The sequence below is a fragment of the Mauremys reevesii genome, unplaced genomic scaffold (assembly GCF_016161935.1).
Source record: "Mauremys reevesii isolate NIE-2019 unplaced genomic scaffold, ASM1616193v1 Contig112, whole genome shotgun sequence".
In the NCBI taxonomy this organism is placed as follows: domain Eukaryota; kingdom Metazoa; phylum Chordata; order Testudines; family Geoemydidae; genus Mauremys; species Mauremys reevesii.
This window is the reverse complement of record NW_024100730.1, coordinates 157,367-173,761: the sequence shown is the minus strand read 5'-3', so window position 1 is coordinate 173,761 and position 16,395 is coordinate 157,367.

Sequence of the window (16,395 nt, the reverse complement as noted above, 5' to 3'; positions counted from 1 at the left end):
CCCCAAAATCACATTGATGCCAATCCTTCAGTATCTAAATGCTAAAGGTTTATTTATAGAAAGAAAGAAAGAAAGAAAGAAAGAAAGAAAGAAAGAAAGAAAGAAAGAAAGAAAGAAAGAAAGGTGAGAATTAAAATTGGTTAAAGGAATCAAATACAATAATTGCAAAGTTCTTGGTTCAGGCTTATAGCAGTGATAGAATAAACTGCTGGCTTGATAAGTCTTTGGGTGCTTCCAAGTCACTGGAAGTGCCTCTCCCTTGGTTAGATGCTCCCATTAGTATAAGTCCATAGTCCAGATGTTTGAGCAGGAAAGAGGCTGGAGCAGGCTAGAGGCACAGTGGAGATGTTTCCAGGGCCTCTTTTAACTTCTGCCATATGAAGGGAAACCCATTGTTTCAAAGTCCTCAGCACAGCTAGTGGAAAATCACAGGTGAAAGATGGGAGCTTGGAGTCACATGGGCAAGTCCTGTCCATGCCCCATTTTGCTCAGTCATTGCAGGATGGATACTTTGCAGGATACGTCAGATAGAACATTCACAGAAAAGTCCGTTCAGTGTAGATGGGTGCCTCCCATGGTCCATTGTGAATTAAGTGTCCGTTCGATGGGCCACTCACTGGCTAACAGCTCACTTCAGCGGATGCATAGAATGGAACACAGAAAGAAGATATTTATACATACAGAGACCGTGAAAAGGTGGAAGTAGCCATACCAACTCTAAGAGGCCAATCAACTGAGATGAGCAATCATCAGCAGGAGAAAAAAACCTTTGAAGTGATAATCAAGATGACCCACAGAAGGTGTGAGGACACTTAACGTGGAGAAATAGATTCAATTAGTGAAATGACCCAACCATTCCCAGTCTCTGTTTAAAACTAAGTTAATTTTATCTAATTTGCATATTAATTCAAGTTCAGCAGTCTCTCTTGGAGTCTGTTTTTGAAGTTTTTTTGTTGCAAAATTGCCACCTTCAAGTCTGTCACTGAGTGGTTAGAGAGGCTGAAGTGTTCTCCTACTGGGTTTTGAATGTTATTCTTCCTGATGTCAGATTTGTGTCCATTTATTCTTTTGCATAGAGACTGTCCGGTTTGGCCAATGTACCTATGGCAGAGAGGCATTGCTGGCCCATGATGGCATAGATCACTTTGGTAGATGTGCAGGTGAATGATGGCGTGGCCACTTTGGAGAAGTGGGGCTCCAGAGTGTCCAGCCCCTGCTGCTGTGCCAAGAAGCACAGACGTGGGACAGCATGGCGGAAGCTGAGCTGTTTGGTCCTGTCCTCCACTGGGCACAAGCTGTCATTGTCTCGCCAGGCTGGGACAATGGTCGGTCTTGGGGCTGGTCTATTTGCTCTGAACCCTCAGATCATGTGCTCTGATCCATGAACAGCACGTCAGGATCAAGGCACATGTCCTGGACCCCAGACCCCAGCTGCAGAAGCCTTGGTAGGATGGATGGAGTGGCCGTGAGGACAGGAACTGCAGTGTCCCTAGGACAGAAGAGCTGATTCCCTGAGGCTCCTCCTGTATCTCAGGGTCTCCCTAGAAAGGAGCCAGTGACTTTTCTCAGGGTCCCATGTCCTGCATCTCACAGGTGTTGGTTTCAGTCTCTCAGGCCCCAGCCAGGCCTGGTGCTCACTGTTAGTGCTTAATGCAACCGTGCAGAGCTCTGGCTGAGAGTCCCAGCTCCTTCCCTCTGCTCCCCTGCGCCCCCGCCCCAGGAGGTGTAAGGGTCCCAACATTGCACTGCACTGACAGCTCTGGGAACGTGGGGCGGCTTGGGTCCAAGCTGGGAGGACACAACGGAAACGGGACTCTTCTAGTCTCTCCTTTGCAGCCCCCTGACGGGGTTAAGGGGAAATTCCGCCCCAGACCGGCCCATTCTACTCACCTCCAAGAGGTGCTGCAGCTTAGCTGGGGTGGGGGGTCTCAGTGAGCAGGCACCCGACCATGGCATCCAGCCTCTGTAAATAGGTGTTGTGCAGAGCCTGCAAGAAGCGGGAACACCCGTCAGTCATGGGACATGGGGCTACACCAGTCACGGGACCAGGGGGGTTCTCTGAGAGCCCTGGCCAGACCCAAAAGGCACATCCTGGCCTCTCCCATTCACATCATTCCAAGGACACTTGGCAAGAGTTCCTAGTCGGATGCCTGCTGGCTCCTCAATCCTTGGCCTTAGCAGTTCTCTGTGCAGGGGCTGGTACCCAGCAGACTAGGGACCAGCCAAACTGCAATGGGTGGGAAGAAGGATCCCCGGGAGAGTCCAGGCAGCAGAACACAGAATGAGGAGAGGGAAGGCTGGGATCAGCCACAGAGGGGTAATACAATCTCCCCTGGAGGGAAGGGGCCCTCCCTGCCAGTTTGTCTCGGGCCTGTTCCCAGCTCTGCTCACTCCTCCCCTATTCTCAGCAGCTCCATCAAACCAAGGGAGCAGGGACCAGAGGCGGCTCCTGCTCCTGGGACAGGGAAGTAGGATCGTGACCTACCTGGAAGTGGGCGGTATCCTGCCCAGTGCCCATCGTGAAGATGGTGTAAAGAAGAGCCCGCAGGAGGCGTGATTCCAGCTCCAGGGCAAGCAGCGGCTTCAGTTTGCTGTGGGGAGAGAAGAGCCCGTGTTATCCTTGGCGGCACCGGAGTGGCGCTGGCACTGCCATGGCCATGACCCCCTCCCCCACAGTGATCCCCTCCCTACGGCCGCTGTAACGTTCCTGGAGTGAAATCACCCCCCAGCCAGGAAAGTGGAGACGTTCCCGCCTCCTCTGCTGGGGGATGGGAACAGCCACAGCTGGGGGTAATCTAGGCCGGAGAAGATCTGGGACTCCTGCCCAGACCCGATCAGCACCAGGGTTAAGGCAGCTGGATGTGACGGTCCTGGTTCCTGAGGCTGCAATCTGCAGCCATGGAGCTGGAGATGATGGAGGTTGGCTCTGGCACCATGGGCAGATTTTCAATCAGCTCCTGAGAGACCCCAAGAAGATAAATTTGCATGTGAGACTCAGGCCCCGCAGACCCACAGGCACTTTCCAGGGAGGAGGCCAAAGTGCTCTGCAGAAACAGCCAGTGTCACTCCCAACCCCAACCAGCTGGGCCCCCCCTGCCTCCCATCCATCAAACTTCCTTCCCCTCCTCCTCCGGCCTTACAATTCCCCACTGCCAGCTCCCGATTGGTGTCAGAAGCTCTCCCTTCCCTGCTCCCCAGCCTCAGCCACAGGAACCACTGTCCTCTGCTTCCCCTCTGGCCCCACCAACTCTTTCTCTCGTTTCTGGGTCCTCACCCCAGGGGCCAGACACGGGTCCCACTCACTGCAATGCTCTCCACGAGGGCCGCTTTGGAGACGTGGGGCTCCAGAGTGTTCAGCCCCTGCTGCTGTGCCAAGAAGTACAGACGTGGGACACTACGGAGGAAGCGGAGCTGTTTGGCCATCAACTAGGAGTGGGGGGGGAGAGAGAGAGACAGTTAGGTAGGGACCTCCCAACCCACCTACACCAGCTCCATGGCTCAGGAACCCCATGGAGTTGGACAGGAAAGCCGCCCGCTTCCCGATACCAGTGTCGCCCTGCACAGACTGGGGTTGTAACTGGGACAGTGTCTGTGGGGAGTGGACACCTTGGCCTGTGTGAGACAAATGCCCCACTTTGGGGTGCCAGGTAACAAGGGAGCAGTTCCCCATTGGGGTGATGGATTCTCTGGGACAAGACCCCTGTGTGGGTGGGGATGGAAGAAGGGGCAGGGCAGACTCAGGCAGCGCAGCTGTAAGATTTTGTACCTCAGCTCTGCCCTGGAGGTAGTCCTGGATGACCCTGATGGTGTCTTGTTCAGGGACACCTCCTCCTCCTCCTTCTCTTCCTCCTCCTCAGCCCACTGCTGCTGGGCACTGGGGTCTCTGCACCAGGGAGCAGGAGAAAGGACAATCCCTGCTGCCACTGGGGATGCAGTGTAGAGAAATGGCTCAATGTCCCCATCCTCAACAAGGAGCCCCATGGCACAGAGGGCCGCACCTGCCCTCCCAGAGACACCCTCAGGCCCATCAGCCTCAGGGCCCCGTGGCTGTCAGCCCCCAACCTCATCAGGAGGCTGGAGCTCCCCGGACTCTGCCCAGCATCCCCTGCTACAGGGTGCAGCTGTGCCACCTCCACTGGTGTTAGTGGGGCTCCCATGTCTCAGTCCTGGCGTCTTGGTGACCCAATGGGTACAGGGTGTTATTAGTCCCCTACTGCCCCCATCCTTCCCCCTGTCCCCTGGGTCTCCCCTCACCTGCACAGAGGGAGCCTTCAGCCTCAGGGCTGTCAGACCCCACACAGGAGGTGCTGGCCCTCAGGAGTAGGCAGAGCTGCCGGTCCCCATGCCGGAGCCGCCCAGCTCCTGCTCGGCTGGCTGGGGGCTCCTCGGTGGCCAGGCTGGTGGATAGCTCCTGCTGGGCCCTGGGGCTGGGCTCCTGGCTCCTCTGCTTCCTGGAAAGGAAGCCGCAGAGCCACCTTGCCCGGCTCCTGCCCTCGTCTGGGTCCCTCCTACATAGCATCACCCGGGGCCATCTCCATTTGGGACCAGAAGGTGCCTCAGGGCCTGCTAAGGGAGCTGGTCTTTTCCTCTTCCTCCAGAAGGTCAGGGAGCTTCTCCACTTTGCCTGCCCACTGGCCTCTTCCTCGCCCGCGGGGACAGAGGGGCCACTCTCCTCCTGGGCAAGACGGACACTGCTCCCTACTGGCTCCAGAGCCACCTGCCCAGCCTTCCTCCTCAGCATCCGCTTCCACCGCACCATCCTGGAACTGAGTGGGGAGCAGCCATGAGTCTGGGCTCAAGGCAGCTCTCATTAATGGGCCTGCCTGCTCCCCTGCCTACGTCCCCTCTGCTGAGGCAATTCCTCCTCCCCACATACCCCACCCCAGGGCAGGGGGGCTGCCGTCCACACGCACTGGCAGCAGCTCACAGCACAGGCTGCTCCCAATGTTCCCCCTCACCCAATAGGGCCCTGTGAAACTGGGAGAGTCTCATTCTTTCAGAGCAATGGGGCTCTCCGTTAGTTTGGACAAGCCGCTCCCTCCACCCCAGTAGACCCCGCTCCCTCCCAGGCCAGAGAAAGAGCGGAACCCGGATAGTCCTAAATGAAAGTTCGTTCACACGGTGCCAATCCCAGGAGGGAGGAGTTGCCCTCAGTTCCCACTGATTTCACTGCTTGCCATTGTGGGTGTTCAGCACCTGGCAGGTTCTGCCCTCCCCAAAGACTCTCGACGTTGGGAACAATCTCCTGCAAGGGAAAGGCTGGGAGCCCTATTGCTGGGCCATTCCCACCCCACTGGCGATGGCTCTGGAGACCTCCACTCACTTGCTCTAGATGAGATGGAGCTGGATGGCAGATGCTCTCTTCCTCAATCTCCTCCACCCAGGTGGGCTGGAAAGGGTGCTGCACAATGCCCTGCCAGTAGGGTAGAGGGTAGAAGCCAGGAGACCGAAAGTGGCTGTGAAAACAAGACAATGTTTTATTGCCAGGAATGGATAAATTCAGCCTAGCAACTGGGGGTTCACAACACTCACCTACGGCCAGCAGGACACCCCCCATCTCCAGGTCTCCTAGCACCTCACGCACATTCCTGAAGCGTGACGGCCCAAGGGCTCTAGGGCATTTCTTCAGAGGTGTCGCCGCTGTCGTCGTCTTTGCTGTTGTCATGTTCCATTCTATAGGAGTTTATAAAAATATGCTAATGAGTGTGAATATAATGTAACTGCAGTATGCTTCATGCAAAAGGTCTCTTGTAAGGTATCATTACAAGGCTTATAATCTACTGAGTGTGGTCATCCTATTTGTATAAATGTATCACTTTTTTATCTGTATCTGAGTGGAAGGGAACAAATGGGGCAGCCATCGTGAGAAATCCACTAGCTACCACCTGAGCTGGAACAAAGGCTGGACCAGGGGAAAGGAGTGTGAGGAGGGCTCCAGGGAGGCATGGCAAGGCCCAGCCCAGCCCAGCCGAGTGGCTCCTCCAGTCCGTTCCCGACTGAGCGGCTCCTTCGGCCTGGCTTCGTCCGCCCCTGCCTGGCCCCAGCTGAGTACCCCAGGCCCAGCCCGGTCCCAGCCTGGCCACGGCTGTTTTGACCATATATGGCCTGTGACGTTATGGGTGTAATATAATCTCTCATTGGAAGGTGACAGGGCCAGAAAGAGTTCATTAACTCACAGACTGACTTAACCCTTTAAAGACTGGTTAGGAAGATATGTAAAAATCCACCCACTTTCCTTTTGAAAGAGCCCGTGTGGATAGCTTTGAAAAGGTCTCAGATGGAGAAAGGGCTGTTAAGAAAGTTGAGCAGCTCTATAAGCAAGTGGCTGTGTTTGGCCAGCTGGTTGGGAAGACAATGGTGTTGGAACAGGAATGTCTCCATTCTGATTCTTTAAGTGAGCAGTCTGTGCTTCTGTGTTGATGCAAATTACTTGGCTGGCAGGAGAAGACTTGCTAATGGCTGTTAGCAAAGAGAGCCCACCCCATCAGCCAGTAAATTCTGTTAAGCAAGAAAATCAGGGTTTGATCCTTCAGAACAAGGAGGAAGTTTGCAAAGGAAGCCACAGGTTCATGGGTGGCAAGTCTGTAGAAATTTTGGTGGTGCTCAGAACCCGCCTCAACTCTGCCCCCACCTGCCTAAGGCTCTGAGAGGGGTCTCGGCGGGGAGGTCTGGGGTGCAGATCCTGGGCTGGGGATTAGGTCCAGGGTGCCGGCTTTGGGATGGAGTTTGGGTGCTGGGTGCAGGCTCTGGGCTGGGGCAGGGGGTGGGTGTGCAGGAGGGGGTGAAGGGTGCAGGCTTTGGGACGGAGTTTGGGGTTGGGAAGGTGTGTGGGAAGGGGGTGCACCTTCGGGGAAGGGAGTTTGGGGATAGGAGGGAGTACAGGGGTGAGGGCTGTGGAGCTGAGGATGAGGGATTCATGATGTGGGGGGGCTCAGGACTGGGTCAGAGGATAAGGGTGCAGGGGGATGAGGTTTGGGGCTGAGGATGAGGAGTTCATGCTGCAGGGGCGCTCAGGGATGGGGCTGAGGATTAGGTGCAGGGGATGAGGGTTGGGGCTCAGGATTAGGTGTGGGGATGAGGGCTCTGGCTGGGGTTGAGGATTAGGGTGCGGGGGGATGAGGGCTCCGGCTCAGGCTGAGGATTAGGGTGCAGGGGGATGAGGGCTCTGGCTGGGGCGGAGGGTTTGGGGCTTTGGAGAGGCTCAGGGTAAGGGCCGGGGCCCGATTCAGGCAGGGCCGAGGGAGAGACCCAGCTCCAAATATTGCTGGAGCAGGGCACCTGGCCCCTGAATATTCCTGGAGCCCGGGCACCGCAGGTGTATATAACCTGCCGCCTATGCACGGTTAACCCTATAAGGTGCAAACCCCAATGGTATTGAGCTAAAGGTGTGGCATGATGACAAAAATGATTGTAGGTGGACCCTTGCAATGAATTTGTTGTTATCACTAATGGTAATTTTTGTAACTAATGTGTTGCTATTACCAAGAACTGTAAAAATGTTCCAGCTAAGGTGACCAGATGTCCCCATTTTATAGGGACAGTCCCAATATTTGGGGCTTTTTCTTATATAGGCTCCTATTACGCCCCACGCCCTGTCCTGATTTTTCACCCTTGCCGGCTGGTCCCCCACAGGTGTGGGTCCCAGCTGCTCCCTGCTCCCTCACTGAAGCAGGTGTGCAGGGTTACTGCCCTGGGAACTGCAGGGCATCAGTGGACATGGGGCTGGCTGGAGGCAGGGCAGGGGCTGACTGGAGGTAGGGTCTGGCTGCAGGCAGGGCAACGGGTGCAGGGCTGGTGCGGGCAGGACAGGGTGTGCGGCAGGGGCGGGCAGGAGACAGGCTGGCTGAGGGCAGGGAGTGCGGGGCTGGCTGGAGACCGGGGCTGGAGGCAGGGCAGGGAATGCGGGGCTGGCTGGAGACGGGCCGGTCAGGCAGGGCTGGTGCAGGCAGGGGCTGGCTGCGGACAGGGGGTGCAGCCCACCCTGTACGGTGGTTGCCCCCTCTTCCTCCCTCCCCCACCAGGGTAGCAGCAGCAGCCCGGGCTCAGGGGCTATTTAAAGGGCCCAGGGCTCCCCTGCTTCTACCGCCCCAGCCCTTTAAATAGCCGCCAAAGCTGCACCACTTCCCCAGAGCTCCCCAGGCCCTTTAAATACCCCCCGCCCGGAAGAAGCCGTGTTATACCAATATAATAAAAACCAACAGGATCTAATTAAGAGGGATAAGGCAAAGATGCCACATTTATTGTAAATACCATAACAAAACAAAAGACAACAGTAAACAACGTTGTTTTACTACTTATTTCTATCACTACTTATTCCTTATACACACACATATATTCATTCACACAATCATTCATTCAGGTTCTGTACAGATGTTATAGTTACCAGCCTAGACATTGCTCATGCCAAGTTACTGGCCAGGTATCTTGGTCATGAGGATGGAGCCAAGTCTGTGTCAGATGCATTTGATGCTCCTGGAGGCTGGCAGCAGAACCATAGACTCAGGCTGTGGCTACACTTAGCACTTCAAAGCGCTGCCGCGGTAGCGCTGCTGTGGCAGCGCTTTGAAGCGCTAAGTGTAGTCAAAGCACCAGCGCTGGGAGAAAGCTCTCCCAGCGCTGTCCGTACTCCACCTCCCTGTGGGGAATAACGGACAGCGCTGGGAGCCGCGCCGCAATTTGCAGCGCTGGAGAGGGTGTGTTTTCACACCCTGCTGCAGCGCTGCAAATTTGTAAGTGTAGCCAAGCCCTCAAAGTCCTCAGTCTTTAGAGTCCAGTTTGATAGGAATTTATTCCTATGTCAGTCCATGAGACTGTTCATTTTGCTGTTGCTAAATCAATCAGCAGGTGGCTGGCTCCATTCTGTCAGATGCTTGTTTTTCCTTCCTTTGAGGTACTGGGGGTCATCTGGTTGATCCCACTTGACACCTTCTTCAGCCGACACTGAATTCTTCAGGCTGGTAACTTCCTAACCATTCATTCATTGTTTAAACTAGGCATGCATTCACATACATTCTCTATCTTAATTACATCTAGTTCACTGTCTTTTTACCTTTAGGGGTGTTACCAATTTATGTGACCCTCCCTGTCTTTTAACAAGCAAAGATAAAGTGAGATGAAAACTTACAGAGGGTGGGGATCTCTATTTATACACTATAACAGCTACTGTTTTGGCTTACTTAGAGATAATTAATGTTTAACAAGTTTTATACAAAGTATTTCTTTGAGCTTAACAAGTTTTATACCAAGTATCTCTTTGAGCAGGCTTCACACAGATACAGCTGGTGGCTTGCAGGTTAGAGGCTAAATGTTGGGAATCACAAATTTACTTCTAACATAAACCTTAAGTTATAAAGTATTAATTAACAATAAATTAATAAATCATTTCTTTTATAAACCATGTTTAATATAAACCTTCTTTAATATCCCTACAGCCGGGCCACCCCGGTACAGCGCACCGGCTCTTGCCAGTACACTGTACTGGGGCTTGGGCACAGGGCCCTCTAGGGGCGGGGCCCGATTCAGGGGAATTGGTTGAATTGGCCTAAAGCTGGCCCTGCTGGCAGCTCCAGCCTTTTTATAGGCAGAGGCTGGCTGGTGTGTCACACAATCTCTTTATTACTCGCCTGAGATGGGTCACCTGTTACTTGTGGCTCTGAATATGCATATAAGGAAAAATCCCAAAAGGTCTGACCATCTATGGCCATCAGGTAGCAGTGATATGGAAGTGCCATCACCACAGCGGTGACCATAAAGTCAGGTGTTTTGACCACCTATGGCCTGTGATGTTATGGGCGTAATATAATATCTTATTCAGCCAATCACTCAGACAAAGAAGTTGTTTATATCTGCAGAAGATAATGCTGCCTGCTTCTTGTTTACACTTCTCTGCACGAGATGTCACTATTGTTTCATTGGCAATGGAGTGTGATGTCACAGACTGTGTACATCATCATGTAATGACTGACTGCACCCACCACTTTTAAACTACTTGGTTTGCACCCATGCCCTTAATCCTGTCCTAAAATTACCTTTTCATGTCACTAAGCTCTCTTCTTGCTGTGGGGTACTGTAGGTGTGAGGCAGGGCGGGTTGGGAGAAGAAATATTCTTTATCTGAAGAAGTGATCTGTATGAGGAAAACATTTGAAAACTTGTTTACTGAGTAATGTGAGTTCTTCACTCTACTTGATAGCATTTCTCTGCTTGTAACATGAACTTGTGAACACCACATCCAAGCAATTCCAAAATTCCAGGAATATTCTAGGCATCAGTGAGCAGAACCGTATTGGTTTTGGTGAAAATTGGAATGGGAAATAGACCAGTCGTGCTTAAGTTAGGTTTGGCGCCTAACTCCTATTGAAATCAGTGGGTGTTATGCACCTAATCTGCTGGTGCAATTTTCAAAAGCACCTTTAAGCATCTGTTTGCATCTTAAGCACCTAAATATCTTTGAAACACTGGTCCTTCATCTCTGCCTCAGTTCCCCATCTATAAATGGAGGTTAATAATACTTTATCCTACTGTTTGCCTATCTTGTCTATTTGTTTAGATTGTATTTGAGGCACGGGACAATCTCTTACTATGTTTTTGTAATGGGACCCTGAATTTTGGTTGGGACATCTAAACACTACCATAAAACAAAAAATGATCAGCCCCATAATATAAAGGCCCACCAATGATCTATTTTTCAGGGCAAGTCACAGGCCCAGCTGCCTCAGAGGAAAGTCTGAGAAACACAATATCAAACAATTATGGATTAACCTGCCCATAGGAGAAGGTTCTTCCTGACCCCTATCAGTTGGTGGTAGGCTTATATCCTGAAGCATAAGGATTTATATCCCTTCTACATTTTGTATACCAGCGAAGTTTGGATGATATGGTCCATATAAATGTCTAATCCTTTTCTGAATCAGCAGCGTCTCACCCAGGAAACTCAACGCCAATATCCTGAGGAGAGAGAGAGACACACACAATCAGACAGAGACATAGGGCTTCCCCCACCTATAGCAACAACTGAAACCCCCTCCCCACAGAGGCATGTCCTGATTTTATTTGCCCCCATGTTAATCCAGCCCAGAGCCTGCCCCCGGCCTGGTGACAGTGAGTGAGGGCAGGGGAGGGAGGGGGCCGGCGTGAGCAGGGCAGGGCCTCGGGGAGGGGCCACGGCAGATCCGGGGCTGCTCTGAGGGTCACAAAGGGCCCGTGGGCGCGAAGAGGCTGCAGCCCCGGAACTGCCGGACAACGCACAGCTTGACTCTGCCCCTCGGTCCCTGCGCACACGGACGGGACTCGCCCGGCCCCGCGCCCCAGGCCGCCGCTCGTGGGGCTGCTCCCGGCAGCTCAGCCCCTGCCCCACCTGCTGCTGCGGGGTGAAGCCCTTTCACTCGCGCTGCCTCTGCCCTATGACCCCGCCCCAGCCTGGCTCCCGGGCAGGGGCGCGGCAGGCTGGGCCTGGCGCCTGGCACTGGGGTCTGAGCCCCAGCCCGTGCGGAGCCGCCACTCACCGTCCCCGCCTCAGCGCCTCGGACCTGCCCGCCCGGCCGCCGGCTGCCCCGCGCCCGCCCGCTGAGCCCCCAGCAGCGCTGGGGCGGAGTCCCACTGGTGCCGCCGCGGGGACTGAGCCGCGCAACCCCGCGGCTCCTCGGGCTGGGGCCGCCCTGGCCGCGAGCGGGATTCGAATCCCAACGGCTGCAGCGCGCCGGGCGGGCGGGCGGGGGCGCGGCCTCGGGCGAGGAAGCGGGCATTACCCTCGCGCCGAGTCTCTGTCCCGCGCTCTCCGCCAATCAGGAGCGGGGAGGGGTGCGGCGAAGTGACGGGATAGGGCCCCTCCTCCACTAGAGGCCGCCTGCCAGAGGGAGAACTACACTACCCAGTGTGCACTGGGAGGGGGCGCGTTGTCTGAGCAACCAGGCCGTCCCTGCCGCTCTGAGAAGAGCCAGGAACTACAACTCCCAGCCTGCCCCGGGCGCCCCGTCCTCTCGAGCCCAGGGAAGGGCGGGTCCCTGGCTCCACCTGACACCTCTCTCCCCGTGCAGTGTATTGACCTGCCCCGCGTAGGACCGGGCCGCGCTGCTTCGCCCCTGCACAGAGCAGCTGAGCGGGCGGGGAGGGGCGAGGACCGGGCGGCCGGCTCCCGCCCCAAACCTGGCGGGGGGCAGGTCTGTGCGGGGCAGGTGAGTGCCGGGTCTGTCTCTGTCCGGTGACTTTACACCTGTGTCTGCACCGCTGGGATGGTCCCAGCGCCCTTGTTTGCTGGGGCTCTAACCCCGGGTGAGCTGGTTTCTGTGCGTGTCTGAGGAGCCTTGTACCCGGCTACTGGTCAGCGCCTCACTCCCGCTGTCCCTCCCCAGCCACCCCTTCCTCGACCCTCGGGTGAGCCCGGCTTTGAACACCCCCTGCAGTAACAGTGTCACCCACAGACAAAGCTGCCACTGCACTGAATTAACCCTCCTCATCCCCCAGCCCCCTCGCTCTGCCCGCTCCCAAAGCCCTGCCCCTGCCCCTGAGGTCCTGCCCTCACGCTGCCCCTGCCCCCGAGGTCCCTGCCTCACATCACCTGTCCCTTCCTCCAATGCCCCACCCTCACTCTGCCCCGTCCCCCGAATCCCCCCACCCGCACGGCCCTCCCCAATACACCCTCCTCTGCCCTCACATTGCCCCTTCCCCCAAGCTCCCGCCCCTGCACCACCCAGTGACCCAGGAGCAGGCCAGACCCGGGACGGGGGAGGCATAAACATGCTTTGCTCTGCCACAGACTTCCGAGTGTCCTTGGGCACATCACTCAGCCTCTCTGGGCCTCAATTCTCCCGTGCGGGAAATGGGGCTATGTGGTGCTTCCCGCCTTCGCACGAGCCTGGGAGGAGAACTACCCTACAAATTAGGAAGATGCTGGGATCCTGGAGTCATGGGGGAGTGTTCAGGGGGAGCATATTAGCACCATCATTTGGTATATGGAGTCTGTTTGGAAACAAAATATTTCCCTGAAGTCATTCCAAATCCTGTATTCAGCTATCACCTTGGGAAATACGTAATGGAGCGGTGTGGTTTTTCCTTGTGTAGCCAGCAACGACCTGGCACCACCCCCAGCTCTGCCCCCTTCCTGCCACTGCGACCCCATCTCACCTCCTGACCCTGGCTGGGCACCCCGCAGCCCCTCGTAGCAGGGGGCTGTGTAGGGGGGTCTCCTTGCAGCCCTCAGTGGGTGTCTGGTGGGTGCTGTCACCTCTGCCAGAGACCCCCAAGAAACTCACTAGCTTCCTCCTCATGTGGGGAAGGGCTCCTACTTTCTGATGTGGGAGGGAGATTCCGTGATGTCAGAGCCCTTGGGAGGAGGGGTTCTAATCACGAGTCTGGAGTGGCAGGGCAACCCCCTCCCCCAGTCAGATTCTGCTAGGGGGCTGGGCAGGGATCTCTAGGGAGGGAGACACAGGAAAAGACAGTTGCCACTATGGAACCCAGGAGTCCTGGCTCCCAGTCCCCCGCTCTCACCTCTAGACCCCACTCAGCTCCCAGAGCTAGGGATAGAACACAACCCCCACCCTGCTCTGACCATTAGACCCCACTCCCCTTTTAGGCTCACTGCCTCGTCTATCCACCCAGCCCACCTGTCCATCCCTTTGCTGCAGGTTTCTGGGGTCACCCCTGCTCTGCACTCCCCCAGTGCAGCCCAAGACCTTTCCTCCCCCCAGCCACATTTCCTCTCCCCCCGCGGGCTGGATCATCTGCGTGGCCCCCCACCGCCGCGGGGGGGGTGCGGTGCGGCGTGACTGGGGATTGTGCAATGGCTCAGCACCAGGCAATGCAGAATGTAAACCACAGACGCTGCCCTGCCCGACCCCACCGGAGCTGCCGTCCAGGGGCATCGGAGCCCAGTGCCCTGCACCTGTGCCCTCCTGCCCCACGAGGGGCGAGCTACAGTCCCCACCACGTTCCGCAGAGGGGAGAAGGGTCAAGCCAACCAGCCCATTTAGGATGGGGGAAATCAACACCCTTTTTTCTGCACAGCCACTGACCATCAGCAGGATTCCTCCTCCTCCTCCTCCCTCCTGTGCTTCAGTGCGACTAAATCTCCGCACCTAGACAGCCGGTCCATCCGCTGCACCCCAGTCCCCCTTACCTAAGCCTCCCTGCCAAAGTCCTGCACCTGACCCCATAGAATTAAGTCTCATATGTCTTTGGGATCTCAACTTCTTGTGCCCAGAGAGTCTCAGCCCCCTCAGTAGATGATCTTAGTCTGAGAAACATAGTGTCTGTCTTCTCCAAAGAAGTACTTGGAGAGAGTTTTCTTATGTGACCATGTGGCCTAATGGATAAAGTAGCTGACTTTGGATCAGGTGATTGAGGGGTCAAGTCCCGTTGTGCTTGTGCAGTTTTACCTTCATGCTGAAAGTCCTGCTCCCTTCAGGGCTGGAACCTCTTCTTGGCCACTCAGGCCAATGCTCTGGCAAGCAAGAGCCCCGGGAAGGAGTTGGGGGGTGGGCGTCACAAAGGCTGGGGCATGAGTCCCAGGTGCTTCCTGACTTGCCAAAGAAAATGGGCATCTGCCCAGGCTAGCATGTAGAGCAGTTTCCCTCTTCCAAATGTGCATCTGTCCCTGTGCTTGAGGGGGTTTGCTGAATAGCACCGTGGGAGCTTGGGTGTTTCTCTGCTTCTCGCCAGCTGGGGAAAAGCCTCTTTGGATAAAATCTCCTGCCCCACTGCTAAAGTGAGCACGGAGAGTGGGAACGGTTAGCGGCCCCACCGGGGGTGGCTGGCCCTGCTTCCCTACCGTCTTCTGATGTTGGCCACAGACCATCAGCAGCCGCTGCGCATGCTGATCTGTGGGTGGCCTTCAGTGGGGGTTTGGCATGGCAGGGAGCAGGCTGGCCAGGGTCTTTGTCGCTGTCTGCTGGCCATGCATAGGCATGGTCCTCCTCCTCTGAACAACCAGAGTTAGTCTGTGCTTGAAAAGAGAGACACAGGAGACTCAAGACAAGAGGGTGAGAAAGATCGAGAAAGGACCTATGAAGACAGCCCACACAACAGGGACACTGCCTGGTGAAGGGATGTGGAGGCACCAAATTGCCCCATTTTTCCTGGTGCCCTATGCAGCTCCGTACTCCTCCAGCGGCCAGCCCGATCCCCCGACTGGCTGAGCCGGCCAGGAAAGCTGCCCCTGCTCCGCCTCTTCCCAAAGCCCTACCCTGCCTCTTCCCACCCCTGCTCCATCCCATCTCCCCCACTCCGCCCCTTCCCCTGAGCTACATCCCGGTAGACTGCAGGAGGGATCAGGTGCACCCTGCACTCACCGGGCGGTGGGAAGTGGAACGACCTGGCCCCAGCCCGCTCTGCTCCACCAGCTCCCAGCTGCACTGCTGGTGATTGTTGGGGGGTGTTTCCCCACCCCACCCCCCAAGTTCCAAGGCTGGGAGCAGAGTGCAGCGGGCTGGGGCCGGATCACTCCACTTCCCGCCGCCCTGTGAGTGTGGGGTCGGGCCTGCCCTGCAAGTCCCGGGCGGCGGGAAGTGAAGTGACCTGGCCCCAGCCTGCTCCACTCTGTCAGCTCGGGCTGGGGGACGGGGGTGCTAACGGGGGGGATGGGACTAGGGAACGGGGAACAGGGACACAGGCAAGGCTCTGTGGTGTCAGAGCTGGGAAGTGGGACGTGGGGTGAACACTCTGCAGTGTCAGAGTTCATAGACTCATAGACTTTAAGGTCAGAAGGGACCATTATAATCGTCTAGTCTGACCTCCTATACAACGCAGGCCACAAACTGTCACCCACCCACTCCTGTAACAAACCCCTGACCTATGTCTGAGCTACTGAAGTCCTCAACTCGACGTTTAAAGACTTCAGGTGCAGAAAATCCTCGAGCAAGTGACCCGTGCCCCACGCTGCAGAGGAAGGTGAAAACCCCCCAGGGTCTCTGCCAATCTGCCCTGGAGGAAAATTCCTTCCTGACCCCAAATGTGGTGATCAGCTAAACCCTGAGCATGTGGGCAAGACTCACCAGCCAGCACCCAGGGAAGAATTGTCTGTAGGGATGTGGGGTAAACGCTCTGCAGTGTCAGAGCTGGGAAAGGAACAATGTGGAACAGACTCTATCACTGTATAGAGATAAGCCTGACTGGTGTGAAGGGCTTCGAATCTGCTTGCTTGAAATTAACCCCAGTAAACTTCACTTTGCCTGTGCTTCCGACTTCTGGTCTTTTGCTGCCTGCGTGACAAGAACCAGGGAAGTGGGCAGGGGAAGGGAAAGCCCACTAACAATGGCACCTTCTCCTCTAGGTGGAAAAGAGGAGACTAAGGTGGGATATGATAGAGGTCTATAAAATCATGAGTGATGTTGAGAAAGTGGATAAGGAAAAGTTATTTACTTGTTCCCATAATACAAGAACTAGGGTTCACCAAATGAAA